Raw genomic sequence first — 13,483 nt, 5'->3', positions numbered from 1 at the left:
CTTCAGATCTGCATGAATTTCGAATCTGGTGTCAGCACGATATTTCTTATTTAATTAACAAATAAAGACAAACGAATCTGGTGCCAACTTACCACATTTTCATACCAGTTTGCCTTGGTTTAAACAAATGAGATGTATTCAAACAATTTTATCGGTAAAAATATTTTCTTATTTTTTAATGTTTTCCGAAACGTGTGCTGTTCTTTTTGTTTTAATTGTTTTTTTTTTCTTTTTGTATTTTGCGAATTATTTAAAAAGAAGTTGCCTGGCATCGCATAGTTTTGTTCCTTTCATGTTTCCACAAAACGCAATGTGTAGGATAGAATGAATGAATGACTATGGCTTAACGCCAGACAAGGATAGAAAATTTGATGTTTAAATTTCTCGTGAAGCATTCAATATTTCATGACTAAGAAATGGTTCATTTGGACATAATTATGTGCCTTGTTTTTAAGAAACTTTTCTTAACATAAATTTTACAAATATTCATACATGAATCCCCCCACCAACCTCCCCTAAGAGGAAAGAACGATTCAGAACTTTGACGAATGTCTTCCAACCCGCATGGCACACAGTCAGTTATACAAGCAAACATGTGTGCCTCATAAGTCAGCCACTTGGCTGAAGCCGATGATTTACTCGTATTTATGAAATATTGTTAAACATAGGGCGCTTAATCCCAGCAAAACATAATGGGGTACTTTGACTTTGATACAGGGTCGTGGGTTTGCGAATGTTGTTTTGACTGGTTCAATAATTATCGATGTAAACAGCTCAATTTTATACACCGTTCCACAAGAAATCATCGATATTAATTAGGGCTGACAGCGCAAACATTGCATTACCAATTACTAAACACATTTTACTACAATACTAGAAAAATACCTGAGATGTTCGTAAGTTGATTTATCTTTGTCTAAAAGACACAGCTAATATAGTGCCTTCCAATTACAGATAGGTTTAACTTCCTACATCGAGGTTACGGAACCTGAACAGGACATGAGCCCTCTGGGCAAATTTGACGTAAAAGGCGATCAGTTCGGTCACATGACAAGGAGCCTGTACAGATCCAAATTTCTTGGAAAATTGGCCAAATATAACGAAGCCATGGCGTTCTTTCACTGTCATAGGGCGTATCGGGAGCATTTAGCACGGACAAATGTTTTACTAGCTGCGTAAGCCCGTAGACCCTTTTGGGACGGTATTTCGGGTCCATCAAGTAGCACGTTACCGTACTAATTTTAAGATTATCACAGATTTTAAGAGTATCACATGATGTCCTGGCGAGACCCTCACAAGCTCCATCCTATGTATAAAACTCCTAACGATATATTGCTTCTCTCGTCCGATTCCTTGCTACTGCCGTTCGTCGTCCTCGGTTTATCCTTCTGTTCCAGAAAAACTTAAAGGGCCTCGCCTCATCGGTGATTTCTTAATAATCCACAAAGATCTGTGGGCTTGGTAGACAGAATAGGTCCATATCTATTAAACCACAATTGACTGTTCCGTGTGACAGTTGACTCCATATTAGATTTATTTGACTGGATTGCTGTCGATGATGCAGTTAAATATTTAAAACACATTTTGAAGGTAAGTATACAAAAGTAGATGTTATGTTATTTTCAAAGTTTATACGAATTTATTTTATGTTGTTCTATTTACTTTTAGTTCTGATGTGATGTTCTCCTGTCGACATACAACTGTTTCGTTCTAACATATTCGCGCTACAATATGACTGAAACACTGCCGATGTGAAGTTGAACCCTATAGTCATGGGAACAGATGGTGTGGTTTAAAACTATTTTGCATTAATTTTTTATATTTGGTACTTATAACGTCGAGCTTAAAAACATTCAACTTTAAATCGGATTGCCCGGAGACAGTGCCGGATTTCATGTTACGGAATGTCTGCTGGTAATATCATTTGCATGTTGCCAGATCAGCATTTTATTGATACGTAACCCCCTTTCTATAACTCGTGTGTCATAGTAATGATCATGCTGATGAAAGTGTGCTTTATTTCCACCACAGATACACCGCCCCCGCCACCCACTGCTCTCACGGTTACCATCCTGACTACCCGCAATGTTGTCGTATCCGTCACCCTGTCACGTGGTTACTATGATTGGATTAATGTGTATATATACGGCGAAGGAAAGCAGCTGTCGTCAGGATCAGTGAACCTCAGTCGTCACACGTTCGGACCAGAAACCCTATTAGTCAGTCTGTCCAATCCGTTAACCGTTGGCAAAACCCACGATGTCACCGCCAGGACAAGAAATGGATCTGTGTGCAGCTATCCTGCTAACGCTGTGAAAGCTACTGTCAAAGAGCAACAAGGTACACTTCGGATCCTGTTTACTCTCATTTTTGACAGCCTACAGCCTCATTTAAACAAGCTGTGATTTTCATAGAATGGAGGTTTTTGAGCAATTGATAAATATATGTACAAAAACAACTTTTCGTAAAAGAAAGATTGCTAACTTTTAACTTGGGTGGAAGTAAATGGAAGACGCTCTTATCATTCGGGAGATAACTTTGTAAATTATTGACGACTCACTTGATTTTGAGCAGTTTTGTCCGATGAACATTGTGTTTTGTTGATATAGCACGTCCAATGCGGCAATGCTGTTAACTACACACTGGTGAAAAAGTGTTTTATTATCTGTACATCAATCAACACAACTAACTTGCAGTTTGTGGTAATTGTGTAATATACAAATTAACTAGCAGTAGCTACATTTGTTAGATTTATTTATTTATTTATTTATTTATTTATTTATTTGATTGGAGTTTTACGCCGTACTCAAGAATATTTCACTTATAGGACGGCGGCAAGAATGATGGTGGCAGGAAACAGGGCAGAGCCCGGATGAAACCCACAACCATCCTGCACCATTTTTTAGAAGAAATGATTGTACCCATGACAATTTAGTTACTTAGTTTGAATGAAGCAGAAGTGCTTCTTAGCCGAGTTTGAATATCTTTTGGAGAACAATAAACAGGGCGTAATTCGTGACTATTCATGTATGCTTATGTGTAGTTCACAACCAATGAACACCTTTGCTCATCTAATAAATGAACTGACTGTATCATTGATTGTCTGACCCTCCTACTCTCTTTCACAGGCTCTGTCGTCGTCACCACTCCAGCCCCTCTGCAGACAACTACTCCGGTATACGGTAAGACTGGGTAGTGTAACTTGTTCTTATTTGGTTGAATGTTAACAAACCTGCTCCCACATATAGTAAAAGACTTGCCATCTACTTCAGGATTATGACAGTTTCTGAGATGTTAAATTGAAAGTGAAAACACGTATTTGGGAACACGTGGTGAAATATAGACGTCGATATTTCCCTTGAAAACTGATAAACGGCAAAGTATTGTGTCGCCATCTATACAGTAGAAGTATGATGAAAGTACGTCACAGCACAAACAGACGAAGCTCAGAAGAGAAGTCATACACACAAATACAGAACTTTTATAACAAAAGAGACGCGGGTGCAAGCACGGAGTGTCTTGAAGACTTGTCTTTTCTACCATTATGACACGTGACATTTATGGACATCACATTTTAAAAAGTTCGTCAGTACATAATTTATGGTCTGTAGACCCTTCCTCCCCCAGAAAAATGACAGCAATCTTGTATTAATGTATTGCATTAAACACCAATTTAAAGATAAATAAATAAGTAAATAAATAAATAAATACGGTTTAGTTTAATTTGCTCCTGCATACATATCTATCATTCATGGGCATGTTTACTTAACAAAAGTTTGCTGGTTTTGCTTTTTCTCTTAAGAGTCCACATGCTTTAATGACTTGCTCATAAATGCCCCTGAGCTATCTGACAATTTATGTGTGGTCACTCAATACACAAGTGTGGGGTAAACCACACTGTCAAAAAAATGAAAAAACGACTGCTTTTTCACCTTGATGCCCAACACCGTAACTTGAATCTGATGCATGGAAAAAAAGGCAACTCAGGTCAAGCAAAATCACGTGAATTCTCTGATCGAAATTCTCATGCGGTGAGCGATTTGACGCGGAATTCGCATGAGCCCAATAAGTACCGCCTGAGGCGAATGACTACCGTATCATACCGCACCACAGTGTGAATGTACCATAAATATGGTTCTTCTGTTTAAAGGGCGTTGTGCTTAATGCTTACTGTCAAACTCTTGGAAGCATGAGGTGTTGGTTAGGTCCCAGCCATGTAATAGAAATTTTAGCGGTCGATAGATTTAATCTGTCGGGTGTTCTAGGATAGTCTTATATGAACTTTGTATGACATCACTTGCCTGCCACAAGCCGATGGTTTATACACTGTACACTCAGTTTTCCTCCACACATGAAACTCTCCTCCGTGGACGGATAGAATAGTCTGGTTTACCGCATTCAACACTAGTCAGTTGCAGTTATGACTTGTTACGAACCTTGTTTGTAAACATTGAATTATATTTTTTCATTTTTTATGGTTGTCATTGTATGACCTACATTTTTCTGTTTCTGTACGTTATAGCCTGCACTGTAATTTAGTCGAGCGTTCTCGAGGCTTCGGTGTTCATGCGTTTAGTGTTATTGTAAATACAGTGTACATTCTAGAAATAAATTTATGTATTGGTGTTGTAAACATCTTTCCGAATTTTCTTTTATGTTAGTCTATACATTTTACCAACGGAGTTCATTCATTATTATCCACATGTAAGCAGTCATTTCCTAAGGTCCATTTGAGAACAGTCACATTTACTCTCATTCACTGTGAAGGACATTGCTGGGTTTGGATATATCGGGTTTCACGCCATTCGACATTCATCATTTGTCCTCCATTTTCTGCACAGAGCGCTTTGTGAGCTAATGTTTCGTCGCTTGCTATTTTTGGAGACGTTATTATGGAGCTTGTATCACTCATTATCCCTTTGTGACATTACGTACATTTCATCACAGCTTACCTTAAAGGCGACTATATGTATATTTCCGAGGAAACGTATATCGACAGCTTGGCATCACGGACGCTACTGTCAAAAGTCGAGAAGTTACACATTCACAGGCAGTTGAGGAATAAACAACTTATCGGACTGTCATCGGTATATTGAGGAATTCATCTTGACTGTAAATTTTATATTTACGTGGACTGACTCACTTTTGAAAGCCGGAATATTCCATCCGGATATAGACGCTGTCATCAGTAAGAAACCATATATTTTGTAATTATTTGTATTGTTTTGTATATCAATGTGATTTGTATTATTTGCTTATTTTGTTCAAATATATGTATTGAACGTATTCAAGTGTCTTTGTGTTTGTTTGTTTGATCTTGTGTAAGGCCTATCGGTTATCTGGGAGTTGAGCCAGTTGTTTCCCATTTATACTCTCCGATAGTGGTACCCGTACAGATTCAACAGTCAAGTTATTTGAATGTTTATATTTAAAACAATTCTACTCTTTTATCGAAATAATACTTACAAAAATTCATCACTCTAATTGCTATGGACGCTACCTTCTTCAAGGATCCTCATAAAGTTTTTGTCCTCAAAGATTTTTTTGTGAAGCTAAACCTTTGTTTATTTGTTTATCTTTAAATATAATATTAACTTATCACACATTTCAACAACAATAGGTTTTGCAAAAATCACAAAGTTATTATAAATTCTAACCATTGACTGTGTCCAAAACTATACGGGTATGCAAACTTATTCTCAATAGTCAGATGATATCCATAATATCAGTTGAACAAGACATTCAGTAGCTTGATCCAATACATGAAACACGTGCAACACTTACTTTTATTTCTAGTTCCATCAACACCCACGTTAACCAGAGCCGTGGAAGAGTCTGGTGGTATCCGGGTCACGTGGACAATAGACACAGGTCAGCTTTACAACATCATTGTGACTGCCCAGCCTTCAAGTGGTGCTGCTGTCACTAAGGAGGTGTCGGTATTTGGTAACCAACCACAGACTTCGACAATTCCCGCATATAGTCTGGTCAAAGGTCAGACCTACACTCTATGGTTGATAGCAGAGTCCAGAGGTGTCCAGTCTTCCAGGTCTTCACCACTCACGGTCACACTGAGTGAGTACACGTGCATACCATAAAAATCCACTTCTTTTCTATGCTGAGACAACTGATACTTGATGACACCACTGCATGTAAACACTTAGAAGGACCTGGCGCTGCTAAAAGTTGACCAGTTCTCGAGGAATAATGTATCCCGATATTCTTAATTAAATGTCATGACGAAACAGGATTTTTAGAGATTTGAGACGTGAGGTTTAATAAATTCCAAGTACATGTGTACCTCACATGTGAAAAAGTTCTTCAGTAACTTGTCAAAGGTCGGTGCTTTTGACCGGGAACTCCGGCTTCCTCCGCCAATAACATTGACCGCCATCGTATAAGTGCAATATTAATGAGTATGAACTCAGTGTTCACAGTAATATCACAAACTGTGTATACTGTGTCTCTATATTCCAGCCCCTTCCCCGCCGGCTCCTCTGTCCGCCACTCCGTCTTCAGGAGAACAGACTATTACTTTAAGATGGCGGAATGGAGGAGGCATTGTAGACAGATTCTATGTGAGAATGCATGACACTTTGGGTTGGTCTAAAGAAGATGAAGTTCCCTACCAGACTGCCACTGATGAATACCGCCATATCTTCAAACCTCCCAAGCCTGGGGTTTACAGCATACAGGTGAAGTCACAGTCTGGAAAATTAAACTCATCGTACGTGGAATTTCTAAGCGTAAGGTTAAGTAAGTGTATCATTTTTGGCGTCCTCTAGCTTACATATATAGATAGTGAGCGAACTGATAATCACATGTAAAATCATTACATCCGCTTGGTATATCCTACATGTACAAGGTTGGCCGCTGCAGTATGTGACATTTGTATGTTACTTTATTCTGCCAAGGACATTGTTCATTCCGCATAGTTCAAAATAGCGGTATTTTGTACCTGGAGTGTTTGTTATTGACAAACTCTCATATTAACCTTTAAAGAAGGTTCACACATGAGCACTATTTTACTGGGAGCATGATGACTGAATAGATAAAACAAGAAAACGAATGAAAAATACATGAAAAACATTTCGGTATAAAGTTGTAGGTGTAATCTTGTACATGTAGTAGGCGCGTAGCGAGCACCAAGATGACTTGATACGCACTAGCTCTACCTAGAAGTAGTAAGTCTATCTAGGGTTTTATTACTTTATTTGCTCTAATAGAGAAAACTATGGCTTTAAGGATTGTTAACATCATTGAGGCTAGTCCTGTGCTAGACAGTGTCAAGTACCTAGGCCTACAATTTGCTTATTTTTATGGTTTCATTTTCTTATATTTTATGAAAAATGATGGAGTAAAGGCATCTTCCCGGCATTTTTACCTGTTTATTCTGGTTTTCGATCCTCACGCGGAAACCATTATCTGTAAATAATAAATATATTTAAAAAGGAAATAATTACCATACATTAACTTTAAATAAAGCTGCTTTCACTTGCTAAAGACCAAAAAGCTATCGGAATCTTAATCCGATGTCGAGGGAAAATGGATCACCACAGATAGATACCACACAAATGAATTATACATTTGTCTGTAGTAATGGAGTTTACAAATTCAGCTGTGGCGGAGACTATTCACTTGTACTTTATACATTTCTCTGTCACACAGATCCATCGCCTGTCAACATATCCGTCCAGTCTAAAACTTCCCGGAGTATACAGCTGCAGTGGCAGAGGACAGATAACAACATAAAAAGTTACACATTGGTGGTGTCTTGGGGTGGAAGCTGTGTTCAGACCGTGTATTTTGCTGATGAGCTTCTTTTCGTAAGTTTATATGCAGGTCTGCGGAAAACTTGACACAGAACTTTGAGCTGACAGACAACATCACGAGTAGTTCTATAAAACTCTCCTTGATAAAGCAACTATCAAACTTTTAAAATGTAAATTACCGTGTTGTGTAACCTGAACCAAATACAGTACCTTAGCAGTTGTGGATGATAAAAGTGGGATGTTTTATTTTGGCACAATTCCACCAAATATCGGTGAATAAAATCGTTTAAATGGTGTGGAATTTTTGTTTTTTTCTAAGCCAAATCCTACCTCTCCCTGCGTATCCGTGAGAACAGAGATCTTCGACGTTAACAATGCTGATATCACCTACAACATCACTGGACTGTTTCCCTACACTGAATATCTTTTAGCCCTCCATGTCACATTTCTGTCGGGAAACGAACCTAGCCGGCTGAACGTTATGACAGAAGTGGGAGGTAAAGACAAATGGGTATTTAATATAACACATATTTAATATAAAGCGAACTATCCATAATAATAATAAATTAATGTAACCGTTACAGGTAAGTGTCATTTCATTTATTTACCGTATATATCAATAGGCCTAAATACATTTGAAGTATTGCATAAATCAACGGATTACTCTCAGTGCCTAGTGATTCGGCAGCATTTAACCAAAACTGTGAGAGAAAAATAACAAGTCTCAGTAATATAGAATAGAACTGAAGTTTACGTTTGATAGATAGTGAGAGTCATTTCAGTGTTCACATATCCATTGAATGTGCTGGTATTCGCTCGAAACAAACTCAATTGTTTTCTACAGTGCCAGCTGAGGTGTATGATATTCGCGTAACAGTGAAAGGAACTAAGAATGTGGGTGTATGCTGGAGTCCGCCAGAGCCTTTCCCTGGTCCTACAAGCTACACACTGACCCTAGTGGATTTGGGAGAGGAGCTACAGCAAGATAGAGAGCAAGTTATCGCTGGTAAGTGAGCTCAGTAATAAAGAATACAAGTGTGACAGTGACTAGTTGACACAGCATGTTGGAGTTTGCCAAAACCTTTCCCTGGTCCTACAAGCTACACACTGACTCTGGTGGATTTGGGAGAGGAGCTACAGCAAGATAGAGAGCAAGTTATCACTGGTAAGTGAGCTCAGTAATAAAGAATACAAGTGTGACAGTGACTAGTTGACAGAGCATGTTGGAGTTTGCCAAAACCTTTCCCTGGTCCTACAAGCTACACACTGACTCTGGTGGATTTGGGAGAGGAACTATGGCTAGATAGACAGGTAATCCAAGGTCGGTTAGAATATGTTCAGATGATGGAACAGCCTGTAGTTGCCATCTAACATATCATTCATGCCAAACATTTTTTGTTTGTATTTTTTTTTCTTGTTTTCCTTATTACAATGTGGTGGGAAATTCATAGGTCAACTGGGAAAGACATCAAACAAAGCATCTTGCTCTATGTCACCTGACACCTCAGCGTATTTTGAAATCACATGATATTTGTGGTGAAAATATTTCTGTCACGCGTTAGAAAGTCCGTCAGTTATTTACCAAATCCGGAGGGTCTTCTCCGGGGACTTCTGTTGGCGCCATCTATGGCAATGACCGCCTACTTCTTTGTTCAGTCAGCTAGAGTGACCTATTGTAACGACAGTCATTTCACATTTCACGAGTTTTAGCGGTATTTATATACTCCCTAATTAAGTTATGGGTTTAAAAACGATAGCTTTTCTATGAGTGACCAAGAGTGCTACACGTACTTGTAGCATTGGTCATTGTATTTAAGGTAGCGTACATGTAATTGTGTGTAATCTGATCGTCATCTGTTTAATGTGCTTGAAATGCGTATGGTATTTGTAAATTGTAAACGTTGTAAAAATTTTATCATATACATGTGCATATTAAGCGCTTGGTACAGAACCGTGCGGTAGTTTTCCGTATCACCATCCTCTGAACATTCGCATGTGCTGAACTACTTTCGCACCAGGTGACCTATGGCCGAGAAAGCCCTGTCTTTCTAAACTGGAATTGTGCTAGTGCTAGTAAAACTACATGTACCCGACTCCTTCATAATGGTATAGCATCTCACTGGTCACAAAAATGTTACAAGCGTCAACAATAACGCTGTCGTTTTTCATAGTACCGGTATGCAGGAGCCACATCATTTCAAATGCACCAGAGCAGTACCGCCAAAGAAATAGACTACAACTGCAGGGATTTTCCTGGGAGCATCCTTCTCAAACTGCAAATTCCACTTGAATTTTTGCCCGACAGTTTCGACAGCCATTACCTTTGATGACAAACTTTCCTATGCAAAAATTTCAGAAGTTTTGAAAGATTTGCTGTCATCCACACCGGCGTACAACTCACTAATTTTGTAAATTGTTCAAGTTACATCTTTACTTGTAAAGTAGATCAATGTTTTGGCACATACAAATCTGGACTATACTTTATTTCAAAAAGTACCATTTCGCAATTCAGATGAAGTTTAGGCTTTTGGCTTTTCAAAAATTGATCGTATGTTGATAGAAAAATGTTTTTAAAAGTACAGTTACACGAACAGAAAATTACATTTTCATCGTTTTACACGACTTTGCGTTTGTCTGTTATTTATTTCTCTTTTTTTCTCTATATAAAATGCGGTCGTGAACTATTGAAATCTACTATAGATGTTTTGCTAGCGTCGTGCAGGCCATCGCGCTAGCAGATACTACGCAAAGCAACAGAGTACTAGGTACATACCCCGATTTTAATGTCCCAAATTAGCTTTTATGACAGGCATATGATAAATGAGGGCGAGGTCGTAAAATCGCGCGATACGACGATGCAGTTCAGCACAGTGTACTGATAATCTGTATGTTTTTGTTTTTCGTTTGTTTGTTTTTCTTTTTCTCTCTCTCTCTCTCTCTTTCCATGTAAATTTTAAAATCAGTCTGGCGGATGTATGATTTTAAAATTTGAAATATTGTTTAGTCTGGAATTTTCAATAATGTAGTCACCCGTGTATTCACTTCAGACATGGATCCCCTTTGTGGTGAGTTTACTGATATGGAGGAATATTGGCCATACAGAATAAGGGTGCGGGCGTCAACAAAGGCTGGAGATGGACCTTCTTCTGACTCAGCGGAATTCAGGACCCCAGAGGCAGGTTCGTATTGTTTCTGCTATATATATATATATATATATATATATATATATATATATATATATATATATATATATATATATATATATATATATATATACTGTACTGTACTTTCCTGGTATGAGATCTCACTCTACACCAGGGTACATGAAGGGATATCATCTATTGCCATGTCTGTCATTTAGATTTCTACATCAAACATATAATCTCTTGTTTAACAGCCCCGGGCCGTGTGACAAACCTTCATTTCATTGTACCGGACGGCTTACTAACCAGCGTGAATGTAACTTGGGAGCCTCCAAAGCTGAGACACAGAAATGCCAATATCACAAGTTTTGTACTCGAATACCGGAAAAAGGTAGTGTATGTTGTTCCGCATGGAATCCTGTTTAACAAATGTTGTTTATAATGTGTTGACGCATCTGACGAGTTATTAAATAATTTTAGCCGAAGAATTCCACCTTTAAAAATATCGCGTGGAGAGCAACTGGAATGGAATAATTGTTACTGGAGACACTAGTGCAGTGTACACAAGGTTGTCATGCTGACTTCCTCTCCGAAGGTATGTGGGAAGGTCTGCAAGCAACTTGCGGATGGTCATGAGTTTTTCCCGGACTTTGGCCGGTTTCCTTCCACTATAATTATTTAGGTGTAAATAGCACATAGATAATAGAATGTAAATCAGGGTTGTGAAGACAATATAACATTTGGGTCCTTGTCCAACAGTAAAAGAATTTCATTGCCTTAAATTCAATCAAGACAGAAACAAGGCATTTGACAGAGAATTCTTTAAACTGATTTGTGGATTACATCGTTGTCATTTACATACAGCTAACAAGTAGTACAGGCGACTATATATGTGAGATAAGAATGCATACATATGTACGACATTTGGGAATATTGCTGGTTTACAATACTTAATTTTTTTGAAGAGGGTGACTGATTGACTAATAAGAACTTTACTCCTTGTTCAGAATTTGTCAGTTATGTGAGGACGGTCAGATTAGGCATTTGAACATCGGAGAGACCGGTTTAAACCACAGTTCATCAGCTGTGAAAGAGACGTGCTGGCCCTATGCACGTTCCGAAATGCACTGGTGAAATAAGAAAGTAAAAATGTTGAAGTATTAAGCTGCCTTTGTGTCCTGCTCAGATATTATTTGCATAATTTTATGAGGCTAGATAAAGTAAAAATAATGATGGGTGTTATGTAAAACAAGATTTGCTTCTTTCCAAGGTCTCCGATAATGTGACGTCATTCACCATCCCTTGGTCACAGTCAGACAATGAAGTGTATTCTAAAGTAGTGAAGGTTGAACCAGGTGAAGAGTACAACGTTTCGGTAAGTCAAGAACGAGTTGGAAGTTCATGTGAAGTTAAACTGATTCTGTGTTGAACAATTGGTAGGGTCAGACATTGGGAGGACTGTTGTTTGCACGTAGATGCTGAATAAAGTAGTTCCGGATAGAAATAGTCCATCTGTTATTCCTGGAATTAATTCTTGAGTATGGCGTTATTTACACCGTACTCAAGAATATTTCACTTATACGACAGTGGCCAGCATTATTGTGGGAGGAAAACCATGCAGAGCCCGGGGAAACCCACAACCATCCGCAGGTTGCTGTCAGACCTTCCCACGTACCGCCGGAGAGTATGGCGTTAAACAGAAATCAAATAAATATGAATGATCCATTTGAATTTGAAATATATTTTTTCTTTTTTTTCTGACAGCTGGTGGCCGTTAGCAAAAGATTTATGGGAGAGATACTTTACGTCGAGTACTTAGCACCTCGTGGACGTTAGTACATACGTACAATTTGTCATATCGCTCTTCACGACATTTTTCACAAATGGAGAAAATCAAACCTTGTTATTTTTTGTCCAAGTGGCTAATGGTTCCTAATAATTTGCAGTGTTTACCTATCTGCTTAAGCCATGGTGCGCGTGTAATTTGCTGCTAATTGTAAACATTTACACGAACAGTTAGAATAAAATTCACGAGAGTTTTCACTGCTTCACTGCTTCTGGTTTTGCTGTCGATGATGTAAGTTTTGTATCATGTTAACATATCAATACATTTTTCTCAGTTAATTCAGCCAGTAATCAGCCACGCAGATGTACTCCTTAATTGTAAATCTTGTATATTTTTATTGAGTAAACCGACGATGTTTTCACCTTGACACAGCGCCTCCTGTGCCTACTGAGTGCGTTATTTGCCCGGACGTCTCCACCAAAAAAAACCGTCCCCCAATCCGTCCAAACCTTTCAGCTGAATCTCAGGATGGACTTCTTCACTGATGACACCAATGGGAAAATCGTCGATTCCGGGTTAATCGTAATCCAGACGAGTTCTGTTGAAGAAGGTAAGTTACGCTGAAATATTAACTGTTTACTATTAACAAACGCGTTTGAAGATAGATACAAGAGTATTATGCTAGATACTACATCATACATAATTAAAAACTGACAATCCATATTTTAACATGGTCACGGCGGATGTTGACTTTGCTGGAAATATTACACTACTATCTTACC

General features: G+C 38.4%; 1 long non-coding RNA gene across 1 annotated transcript; it reads left to right on the top strand.

The window, feature by feature from the left end:
• Positions 1–11,211: 11,211 nt before the first annotated feature.
• LOC135466973 (uncharacterized) lies at positions 11,212–13,212 on the top strand. Its single transcript, XR_010444160.1, has 4 exons — positions 11,212–11,306; positions 12,186–12,290; positions 12,680–12,746; positions 13,134–13,212. It is a non-coding gene; the product is annotated as an uncharacterized LOC135466973 (long non-coding RNA).
• The last annotated feature ends 271 nt before the right edge of the window (positions 13,213–13,483 follow it).

Source organism: Liolophura sinensis, chromosome 1 (genome assembly GCF_032854445.1).
Source record: "Liolophura sinensis isolate JHLJ2023 chromosome 1, CUHK_Ljap_v2, whole genome shotgun sequence".
Classification (NCBI taxonomy): domain Eukaryota; kingdom Metazoa; phylum Mollusca; class Polyplacophora; order Chitonida; family Chitonidae; genus Liolophura; species Liolophura sinensis.
The sequence above is the reverse complement of the archived record's forward strand: the minus strand, read 5'-3'. Positions and strand labels throughout refer to the sequence as shown.